Here is a 12,565-nt window from a genome sequence, read left to right as displayed (position 1 = left end):
AACATTTAAAGGTTAATAAAATGATGGATGAATGAATAAATCACTCAGTCAATCCACGAATCAACAATCAGTCAATATGAATTTTCTGTTTGGCAGAACTTTATTTTCAAGCCACTTTTTCTTTTTCCATCTGCATCTTAAAGCAGAAAGATGGATTGTGTCAGGTCTGTTGAGAGGGCACCAGTCATAGTCCAGTCACTACTGCTTCAGGCTCCTCACTCTTCAAATAGTGTCAACACTATAAGCAACGTGTCTACATGTCTCTCTTCTCTCTTCAAGTTTCCAAAGCTGTCATGTCAAATAGTGTCAACATGATTATACTCTTCAGCCCAGAGCTAAAATGGTGGCATGCCCACATAGTGTAGATTGCAGTACGGCTTGTTGACATGGCGGGCGGTGGTCCACAGGACATCCGCACAGTCTAGGCCAGGGATGGTGGAGCAGGAGGTTGTAGCCAAACTGAGGAGGCTCAGGGGCAGCAGAACACCCAGACCAACAGCAGCACCAACCAAGGCCCCTCTTTTGAAGCTCCGCCAGGCCTCACCCAGCCAGCTGTCACTTCAGTGAGGGGCAGAATATAACGTAATAAAGACATTTGAGACCATTTTTCTAGACACAAGACTAACAAAGAAACACAGTGAGAAAGATGAAGTACATTCACCAATGCAAATTTCAACTGGGCCGGCAGGTCCCTAACCTCCACTTTCAGTTGCTATGGCAAGGAAATTCAGGATGGAAAGACAAAATCATGATTAGATGTTTGCAGAAGTGTGACGTCTGGATGAAAAAATGTACGATAAATATTAACATTTTGAAAGAATGTTTTTTGCAAATACCTCAGTAGTTGTGTTGTACTCCTTCAGGGAAGCTTTTTGATGATTGATCATGAAGTCTCTCTGAAAAATAAAATGCAATGACAGCATGACGAGATTTAACTTCATTACATGTATTTAACCTCATGTGGTAAACAACCAACAAGAATGCTAGGTCAGACCGGAGTTATGATTCATAGCCTATGAACACTTACTTGGTGAATTATTTCATCTGTTTCAGCAAGCTGCACTCTCACCTCCTCTATCGCTTGCTACAAACAACACAAACACAATATAATTTACTTTACTACTTGACTTGAACCACTTTCAACAGAATATTTAAAGACTTTTCAAACTCCCTTTAAAAAAACATTTTTTTTATAACACTATTACTCTTATTATAACATCAGACATTTACTGAAAGGATCTTAAACCGAGTGTTGACTGAGTGGCAGAAGTACCTCCAAAGCCTGAACCACTTGACTCATATCAGTTATCTTTTTTCTCTCTTTGGCAAAAGAACAGACATCTGAAACATGAAAGGGGGTCAAGATGAGAATGAAGGTGTATATATACATATAAAATTCCATTAAAGTAATGTTATGTTGTGGAAGATATTCCTTCCTCATACCTCATTGTTGATGGATGTGATCTGGTCAGTCTTGGCTTTTTTCTCCTTTTCCTGTGGAATACGATATTTTACGACAGGAAATACATGAATTTCATTTAAACTCATTTCAAACACACACACACACACACACACACACACACACACACTTCTCTACTGTACAGTTTCAAGACAAGACTAAAAACAAACCTATTCTCCTTAGCCTATATGTGAAATTCTCTATTTATTACGGTATGCTGCTTCTTAGTGCTGCTAATCATAATGTCTCTTACCTGCAATTTATTGATTTTAATGTTTTATTTATTTATTTATTTTCATAATTATTTTTATTTTTATTTAAGTTTCTTTTACTGTGTTTCAATTTAAATGTTATTACTGTTTGTTTATGTAAAGCACATTGAATTGCATAATGTACGAAATGTGCTCTATAAATAAATTTGCCTTGCCTTGCCTTGCCTTGCCTTGCCTACTGTAGATGGTTATATTTGAGGGAACTCACCAGCTTTCTGATGCTCACTGTAAGGCTGATAGTGTCCCTCTCCTTCTCAGCAAGTGCAGCGTGAATATCATCAATCCAGAACAGACTGATTAAAACTAGATTGTGATGTTCACATAATATGACTGTTATGAAACATAGGTGCTTAAAAAGAGTCAATTATGGGCTATGTTTACATTATCCCGCTGACAAAAATATGTATGGGATAGTTTTAGCGATCACTTAAGCGTCGTGCACACGAAGTCTAGTTTGTTTGCATCCGATCTGTTCATAATACCGATAGCCCTATCATAAAGACGAACACTCTCTATCCGCACACGGTTTCCGCAACGATCGCAGTCTGGGTTAGAAAGGTGAGTAGATTTGAATCGGTACGGGGGCTGGTGTTCGTCTGCACGGTTTCACGCAACCTGATGACGTCATTGCCCCACGTGATCTTTTCGTGATCTCCAACAACTATATATACAACTTGTTCTCCCTCAAAATCTCACTCGTGGTGGGCCTCGAATTCACTAACATTAACCCAGTCTTCTGATTTTTGACTAGCCTCCTATCTTTATCTAATTCTTCTTATTCAGACGTAACATAACTTTCATGACCACAAATTGTCACGGCCCGTCCTGGTTCACGCCCTCTGTGATCTGTATCAGTGCTGTTCCAGGTGCTCCGTGCCAGGTTTTCCCTCTGCCCTGTCTCCTGACTGACAAGCGAGGCACCCAATCACTGGTGAATGCTCTGCCACACCTGACTCCACTCCTCTCGTTTGCACGGCTTTAAAAGCACACCAGGACTGACATTCAGTGTCAGATTGTCGCGTCGTTATCCTGAGCCTTGTTGGAGAGACTACCACTGGACTATCAACCAAGCCTGTTCTCGACCCATGCCTGTTTTTGGACTCTGTTCTTTGCCTAGTGTTTTGGAGACTTTTGCCCATCTGCCTATCTGTTGCTAACCTCTTTTGTAATACCACGTGAGTCAAGTCAAGTCCCTTTTGTACCACTGCCTGTGTTTTTGCCTACCTGCGTACCCACCTCTCTGCCTGTTTTTGACGACTGGATTTTGCCTGAACCTTACCTGTACCTCTGCTGTGAAGTTTGGATTTTTGCATTCCCTTTTGACTTTTCTGTTGCCTGCTGCTCCTCATTAAATACTCCTCTAACGTTCCTTTGTCTGCTGTTGAGTTCACTTCTTTTACCTGGCCTCACCGGCCCTGACACAAATATTAATTGGCCAGCGATTTTAATTTGCTTTTTTATTCATAAATGTATGTAAAATGGACGGAGCAAAGCATCATGGGAAATGGGATGACAGACATGTCATGTTGTACTGTTCCAAACTCTTTATTATCAATAGAAAAAATTATTCATTTTCGCATATCCTTTAGTCTAACCACTGATTTTATTAACCATCATAATGTAATGTTGTTAATTGGAGCTTGAATGTCTTGTGTAATGTGTTTATCCTCGTGCTTTTTAAGACTCTTCTTCTAGGTTTTTTCAGTTGTGTAAAGCGCCACCCACAGGCGTGAGGTATGTACTACAGCCCGTTCAACACAATCTGGTGGCTCCGTTTTTACGCAAATCTCTCGTTGCCAGCCTCCGTATTTACGAAATTAAAAGATTCGATTGGTGTGAAAAGTAAATCCGATTCGGGGGCCCTAGACTTCGTGTGCATATGACCTTAGCCTCCTGATATGTAGGCCTATCACTTTAAATAAGTACGCACCTGGGTTGTAGTCAGTGGGCTGAGACCGTCTATCTTGCTTAGTTCTCGAGTTGATAGTTACCCTGCAGCTGTGAAGCTAATTTTTTGAAGGAAGCTGAACCAGATAATAAAAAACATATAGCCGTTTGTTTCCAACGCGGGAAGTTGCACATTTAATAGTATTTTACGATTAAGTTCTCAAAAATGTCATCAAAAGTTTTCCGGCGTGACGTCCAATCAAAACCGCGGATTGGGGTATTTCAACCAATTGCGTTTCTCGGTGTCGCATCGTCACACCAGGAAATGCACATCGACTTCATATCCCACTGGAAAATAGCTGAGATACAGCTTTGAGGTAAGAATTGTTTAACTTCGAGTGGATATTTCAACACATGACTATTTTTCTTGTCATAAATGAAACCTGTTTAATGCTACATGTTGTTAATTTCGTCAGTATAGGGTGTGAAACATTGATTACAATAGACGTGAAGCGAGATCCCCTCTCCTCATATGAACATGGCCATAGGCGTCTACTGAACAAAGTCTCTCCTCCCGTTAGTCCAAACGACGAGCTTAATTACAACAGTCATACAATTTAAACATTGACAACTGCGTAGCACTTCTGTGAACTAACTTATGTCAAATAATATCTCTACAGGTAGCATCTTAGGCTACAAGAAAAAAAACATGACATCCATCAGATCCCTCGCCCATCTGACTGGTGCAATATATGCCACTTACTCTCGGTAGGCTATTTCATATTTTAATTGTTTATTTTTGTTCATGCATATGAGGCAACCAGCTGGGAGTAAACCACATGGCAACACAGACAACATGTAGACAACAAACTCATGCCAACATAATGCATTTACTGTGATGCAGTTTCACATGTAATATGACATGGTTTGTAAAGCAATGTTTGAAATTGCAGTTGCAATACAACGAAGTTATTTTCAAGGGATTTAGTGAAGGTGAGGTCTGTTGGGTGACCACGTTCAATATAGGCCTAAAGTGCTGGGGGGAAATCCTTTTGTATCCATAGTACGGCCCTTGGGGCTTTATAAAAAAATTGAAATGACATTTAAAATGAATTGTTCCTCACCCCTGTTGTAATCCCCTGCTATATTATAGTATATTTTTAACGAAGTCCTTTACGTTCAGGAACAAAAACATTGCAGCTGAGTGGGGAAATCCAGAAACCTCCCCCCTGAGGTGATCAAGCAGTGTCAGTGTGGAAGCCATGGACCTTAATGTCTCAGTAATGAAGGAGTTTCATCTACACCATTTCTCTGTCATGTCAATGTCTTTGAGTTACTTGCTCAAACCCTGTTGGGTACACAGACCTCATATAATACAGGCGAAAAGGAAATCATACTCTGAGTAAACCTTCACTGTCCTTGGCTGCCTTTTCTTTCTTCTTTTGTGCTCTTTCAATGTGTGCTTTGGTGAACAGCATGTAACATTTGCGGTGGTATCCTATTGCCATATTAGCTGGCAATCCCTGGTCTTCTTCCAGATTTAAAGCCTCTAGGGCATTTCTGGCCACTTCCCCCTCTTTGCAGGGTTGCAGGTTCAGCCATGAATGGCACACTGCAGGAACTTTGACCAACTTATATTTGAAAATTGTACTACAGGTGTTTTTTCTCCAGGCACTAAATGTATACAGCACTTAATTTTGTCCCATTTTGCTACTGCTAGCATTCCCTCGTGTATGCAATACATGTTATGAATTCATGTTGTTACATTGTTTAAGGGATAGGACCACCCATCATGTTAGAGTAGGCATAGCCTTATGGTTAAAAAGTCAATTACTTTCTTAATGTATGATAATGCAAATTAAGTTCCCATTTAATAAATAAATTCAATTTTGTCAAGTGAATTTTGTGTGCTTGTGTTTTTATCAATAGATTAAGTTGGCTCTGGTCTGAACTAAGGCTATGCCTTTTGAAACCATATCAAATATGTGTAGTAACAGTTTTAGAAAAGCAATAAGTATTGTAATGTATTACAAGTAATGTATTACTAGTACAAGTAAGTATTGTAATGTATTACATATTATAGATAATGTGCCTTATCTAAAATATGTCACTCCAGTTGCAATCTCCCCTGGAGAGAAGAGTATTTGGTAAGGTTCAGCAAGAATTGATTATGGATTATTTCTCCAGACAGCGACAACCGAGGTTGCTTACGTCTTGTTGTCATTGAAACGCACGGTCTCAAATAGTTGCCCTGAAAATTCGCCCGATCAAAAAACAGAGACTTTACAACGATATGTTCGCCAAATGTGCACGAAACGAAGGTGGAAACAAAGCAAATACAGTTTGGTGTATTTTTATGAATCCATCCTTAAAAAATGGCCTTCACAGCTGGACGGTAAGTATTAAATTCACAATTCGGGGGTCCAGCCCACCACCTATTGTAGGAAAAGGTGAACGTATAAAACGAGGAGGTCTTGTTTTCTCACGGGGTGGAGTGTTGTATGGAGAAGTGGCGGCAAGCAAAGTTTGAATCAGAAATACGACTTAGACAGCCAAATGCCAGTTTGTTATTGCGATCTTTTGTTTATTATTATTATTATTATTATTATTGTGTGTAGGCTACATTCCACCAACTGCTTTCTCTGGGCTGATCATCAAAGCGGGATAACAGGAATACGGAGAAAGTTTCCTTCCAGCTCGGGATCTGGTGAGATAAGCGGTATTTTGTTCCTGGTTTTTACTGCGGGAATGAATTGGTATTTTCGGTTTTGAAGAGTAATGTTTTACTCCTTGGGACTGTTACTACGTACTTACCTTTTTTGGATAGCCTGCATTTTAAAGACTATCGAGGAAGCAGGCCGACACTGCGGCCTTGCCAGACTCTGGTTCTCACGTTTGGATTTGATCACGGATCATTGTTTTTTGTTGGATAAATAAGCACACACTCATTACCACGAACAAAGACAATATGTACTGTATGATTACTGTGTATGTGCTTCTGTTATGTTTCTTTAGCCTATTGGCGTTTAATACTGATATCCCGATAAAAAGATGTGAAAATGCGAAATGTGATGAGTTTCTGTTTCAATTAACGAAATTTGTTATAAGATGATCCAAACAAAATGAAGGGATTCTTTATATTAGTGCTACCTTTTGTCATTGTGGAAAACATTGCTAAATACATCTTTTTAAAGTACTAATTGCATTCATACCTTTTGATGTGGTCCCTTAGAGCAATGTTTTGAATTTCCAGGTCAGCATTTGAGTCCTCACGTGCATTGAAAGCCTCCTGCAGATCAGCATTGATCTTCATCTGGCGGTTGTTGCTCTGTAGTTGCTCCACCAAGTCTCTCTTCTCATCCAGGCTCCTAGAGATGCACACAAATCATAACATTAGCCTTGTATATTTGTGTCTCACCTGTGTTTTGCCTTCCGTAAGGATATACTTTATTCAGTTCATATAGCTCTTCACTTTCATACTCACAGATCTGGGGAGTTCCAGATTTCCTCCTCTTCCGTATCCAGATCATCATACCCCTTGGGGAATTTAACCTCTGTAAATATGAGTGAATAAGTTCATATCATTAACATTTTCTTCATGTACATTTTTCAAAGGACCTGCCCCCTGTAAATGTGGTTCAGAAACATGTATCTTCCCAAATCAATAGATAAATGTACTGAGTCCGTATGCCTAGTCATACCATCGTTTCCATCTCCATTGCAGACGTCAACTTTTTCAGGACAACTTGGTGCGCACTTATCAAACAGCAGGTGTGCTTCCCGGTCTTAAACGGAACAGGTAGACATGCTTCCACAGGGAATGTCCAGCAGGTGAAACCGATTACTAGTGTTTTTTGTTTTTGTTATGAAAGAAATCACAACAGAAATGAAAACCACTGCACTTCACTCAAAGGAAATTACAACAACTGCACTGATCTAAGCGATCTGTGCAACTTCTGAAATGGCCTCGAATTTACAGCTAAAATTGTGTGTAACCGTTGGACGTCATAATCAGCACCATAGTTGTCAGGTCCTCGCGGAGCTCTGCTCCGGCCACGCCCCCTTTAGCTCACTCACTCTCCCCAATCTGCACGTTCACCAGCGGCACTCCTGCAATCACACATATAGATACACCCTGGGATGGATTAACGAACGGGCCTACCGGGCCCAGGTCCAAGGGCCCATGAGCTCAGGGGGCCCCTGAGCTAGAGCCTCCGCGTGACGTCGCTGTTATTAACTTTGTATTGATATGATGATTTGACCTGATGCGCCGTTGCCAGTATATGCTAGGCTTAAGTCATTCATGTCAGTAACAGGGCCCCAATAGTCCTACTCAGGGATTGATTACCGAACGGGCCTACCGGCACCAGGGGCCCCTGAGCCAGAGCCTCTGCGTGACGTCGCTGTTATTAACTTTGTATTGATATGATGATATGGCACGATGCGACATAGCTGGTATATTATCTCTAGGAAAAATGATGCCTTATTTATTGAAGATGTAATATTATTAAGCCTATGATGGTCATTTTTCAGGAAAGAGAGAGGGTTGTGTGTGCTACAAATGTACACTCTAGGGTTACAACTCTCGAATATTTTTGTAATCGAGTATTCAGTTAACGGGAGTTAAAAATCACAGTCCGTGTGAAAGGTGTCGCATTTTTTTAACCTCAAAGTCACATCACTCGCGTAGCTTGATTTGACAAGCTCTGTGCGACTAGCCAATCAATAAAATGGATTTAAAAAGCAAAGATTGGATGGGTCTTGAGGAGATGTAAAACATTTTTTTTTCAAAAATATGTTATTTTCCGTTGTCATGACACCAAAACGTCATTGTTCCAAAAGGAACGATATTAACACGGGCGGCACCAAGGGGTTAAACTCGTTAAAGTCAATCAATCTTGAGAAGAGCACAAGAAAAATTGACAACAGTCGCACACTAAGTGGAGCAGCTAAACGAAAGATAAGGAAAGAAAAAGAAGCAAGGCAAGCAGATATTGTCCATCAAGTTCCTCGCATTTCGATTTTTTTTTTTCAAAATAAGGATGAGCACCAGAGCATTGCGGCGGGCGCTCTCAAGCCCAACATGGGAGGAGGTGGTGGTGAGGAGGAGGGGAAGGAGGAACAGCCTGGTAGCAGCACTGCTAGTGCTGCACCACTGCGGCTACTGTTGGCACCGGCGGGTGATGCTGTATCACTGGCACAGAGGTCACTGGTGGTTGGTGAGGAGGAGACTGGTGGTGCTATAGAAGAAGGTCAACAACGCCAACATGCGTTGACTCTGCAGACCGTAAGCATCATGGAAGATAAGATACAGCCTTCTGAAGGAGAGCAGGATCAGGGCGAAGCTTGGTTTGAAACTGTAACTGACCCAGCTTTGTGGGGGAACACTCACGGTAAGCGGGCCAAAGCATTTCTCATAGATAGAGGAGTTAAAGTGTTCCACAATCGGTGTGCAAATTATCCAGCCTCTATTAGGCAGTGGTGGTCCGTCAGGGCCTTCAAGGCCTTCTCTGCTGGCCTAAACATCATCAGAAAATAAATGTAATAAAATAAATTTAATTTTAATATTTTCTTTTCATAAATATGTATTAAATGATTCCCCATAGTCCATTATCTTCATTTCATGCTTCCAGCGTTGTTCATTTATGTTAGAGCTTTCATCCAATCATATTTCCGCTATCATGTGTTGCCACGCTCCTTGAAATCTTCCCCGAGAACAGAAATCTTCCCTGAGGCCTTCAGAATTCACATTGAAGGCCCGTGTACATCTGATTGGTTTTCACAACTGTCTGTTTCAGTTCAACAGTATTGAAGCCTGTAGCCATGTAGTTGGCAAATATTTTGACTTGTTGCAGTCTCTTTATACTTTCACCTCCGCCTCCATGCATCGCTGGGGCACAGTATTTGTAGATGGTGCGCATCAATCTCACCCTGAAATCTCTGTCCACTACACGCTGGAGCTGCCGTGCTGATTCAACCAAAGCACTGTGGGAAAATTACCAGAGAATACAAGAGAGGCTCAGGACTTTGTCTGTGGATGACAGAGAAAAAAGGGACAGACGCTCTGAAAGTGCTGCGCTCTGTGCACAATTGGAGATGACGTTCATGGCAAAGTTTTGGGACACAATATTATCCAGATTTCAAGCAACTAGCGCGGTTTTGCAGCAAGGTGATATATCCCTTGTTACTGCAGTAAGGGCACTTGAATCTTTCAGTTTTGAGAGGGCTGCTCTGAGTCTACCTGGCGTGTTATAGATTGCTACTGACTACTTCCCCCTAAAAACTATGAAAACCATGACAGAGCCAGGTTTGCCATTGAGGGAATATATCCTTGATAGTCTAAAAATTCATCCTTGATCACTGTCGCATTATACTAGCGACACTTTGGCATCAATATGTTCGGAACATTTTTGAAAGCAGGGTCTGCTTTGCCTACAACCCTTCCACGCTGGCTGCGTTGTTTATAGGTATGCCCCTGGAGCACATGCACACTCCCTGCAGTCGGTGTCGGGTATTGTTTGGTGTCACGCACTTCAACGGATACACAAACCAGAGAAATCCCGCAGCCTGACTCCCATTTAGATTACTGCCGTTTCAGTCATAGTTTGTTCTGGTTTGATCTTCGCCTTTGTTCCCGTTTCGTGTTACATCTCAGTTTCAGTTTAGTTAATCCCTTTTCCGAGTTTGACTCGCATTTTGTTTGCCCTTACAGTGTTTATAGTTTATTGTGTCTTTCTTACAGAGGTTGCCTCTTAGTTTTGTTTTAGTGTTCTTGTGAACTCGCCCTTTAGTTGAGGCAGTGCCTCGAGCCTGCGCCCCTCCTGGGCTGAGCAGTCGACCCGGGACGAACGCTCCCTGCTGTTTTTCTGCATCCCGTGTCAGCTGTGCTTTCTGCACCTGTGTTTGCTCCGCTTTCTGCACCCTGTGTCTGCTGTGCTTTCTGCATCATGTGTTTGCTGTGCTGTAACCCGTCTGCAATAAACTCCGTTTACCGAAACCTACGTGGTCCGCGTTCTGTTCCGTGACAATAGTGTGACGTCTTATTATGCGAACCGGGTAATCCCTAATCCGACGTTGTACAGGGAGCACCGGAATCAACCAGCGGCCTGGTAGCATACAAGCGGCTTCTTTCTCCTGTTGGGTATCTTGCTCCTCCGTGCCTGTTGTTCTTCCCAAGCCGACTCAACGTTTGCGTAAATTAAGTTGAAGTAGGCGCTGAGAAGGATTTTTGGAGGGATGATGTCTGCTCAAACAATGGGAATAAAGCAAGACTTTGCCTACGTCACTACTGAACAGAGGCGCCAAAGGAGCAGACCGTCGTGGCCAGAAGGTGAACAGTCAAACACACCCCTGCCAGGCACTAACCCTTTAGACAAGCACAAACGCCGATCAAAATGTGCTATTTGCCAAAGTATATTCCACTGGGCTAAGGACTGCTCACACAAGGGTGAGCAAGTACCATTACCTCTAGACATAGATGAGTCTTACATCACTCTCTTTACAAAACAGTCACACACTGATGCAGAAATATTTTTTACAGAATGTTTTAGCTCTGCAATAAGACACTGCATGCACACGCACTGAGAATGGCTAGATAGCTATATCACAGGACTAAGCAAAAGTGAATCAGTGAAGATGAAAAAGACAGAGCAACGCAGCAATCGACCATTCAAGTTTGGTGATGTAAAAGTGGTCCACTCCACCAGAAGACTGAAAATTCCTGCAAAGATTGGCCAAACAAAGTGCAACATTGAGACTGAAGTTGTTCCTGCAAAGATTCCTCTGCTTTTAAGCAAGTCGTCCATGAATAAGGCAAGTAGGCTACTGTTCTAAACATGGAAAATGACAGTGCAGTACAATTTGGACTTTGCAAGCACTGGGCATTATTGTGTGAACATTATGGACACTGGGGGCGAACCCTCTAAAAGTGATGACTGTGTCCTTGTAGCCACTGGAGGTGGTGCTTCTAATGAACACAGCGATCAGGAAATACTGGCTGTCGATGAAAACATGAGCAAAGCTGAAAAACAAAAGATGCTAGTGAAACTTCACAGAGAGTTTGGTCATGCCTCCGTTCAACTGTTGATGGGAGGGTTAATGACAGTGTCATGCTTAAAAGTGACCGGGTGCCAAAAAGAGCCTGGGTGACGTAATGTTGAGTTTCGAAACGACTCTTGAGTGACAGTTGCTATACCAACGATAGCATTATGTTACCCGGACGCCACATAGCCCGGGCACTTTTTGGCTATCAGTCAGAGAGTCTCAAGAGTCATTTGAAAGCCATCAGCTACTTTTTAGTCGCTTAATATTTAGCCTTAACGGACACTATGTACCCTGACACTTTCTGGCTATCAGTCAGAGAGTATCAAGAGTCGTTCGAAAGCCATCAGGTACTTTTTAGCCGCTTAAAGGTGCATTAAGGATTAATAGCTATTCGCTAAAGGTATGCTAGCAGCTAAAACTAACGAAATCTCTTGAAATGTGCTGACTTTGACATTATGACAAACAAATTACTCAACGACTGTCCTTACACAGTCAAACATCAATCATGTGCAACACAAGACTAAGCAAGACGGCAAATAAGCTACTTACTAGATCGGCAGAAGGTAATCAAAGTCAGGTCGGCGGGCATCGGCAGGCAAAACTACAGAAGGCAGTTATATGCCTATCGACCCTGCTATGCCATTGGCACGGACGCAATTCTCCATATTAAAAGTCATTGTAGCGCCCCAATTTTTTTTAAGCTGTTATTTTAAGGTTAAACTGCTTATCCTAACCCTAATCCTGAAGCATAATATTTGCATATTGTGCCTTTAACAGTGCCTGCTCATGTGAGAGGTCCTTCAGTGCACTGCATCGGCTGCACTGTCTTGCAGCCATGACAATTGAAAGTGACATTCTAGGGGGACTGAGTTACAACTAGGGATGGGAACCAAGAACCGGGTCT

General features: G+C 42.0%; 1 long non-coding RNA gene across 1 annotated transcript; it reads left to right on the top strand.

The window, feature by feature from the left end:
- The first annotated feature begins 3,936 nt into the window (after positions 1-3,936).
- On the top strand, positions 3,937-4,935 carry LOC308378370. Its single transcript, XR_013968973.1, has 3 exons — positions 3,937-3,995; positions 4,299-4,386; positions 4,802-4,935. It is a non-coding gene; the product is annotated as an uncharacterized lncRNA (long non-coding RNA).
- Positions 4,936-12,565: the final 7,630 nt, after the last annotated feature.

This window comes from Sprattus sprattus (genome assembly GCF_963457725.1).
Source record: "Sprattus sprattus genome assembly, chromosome: 17".
In the NCBI taxonomy this organism is placed as follows: Eukaryota; Metazoa; Chordata; class Actinopteri; order Clupeiformes; family Clupeidae; genus Sprattus; species Sprattus sprattus.
The sequence above is the reverse complement of the archived record's forward strand: the minus strand, read 5'-3'. Positions and strand labels throughout refer to the sequence as shown.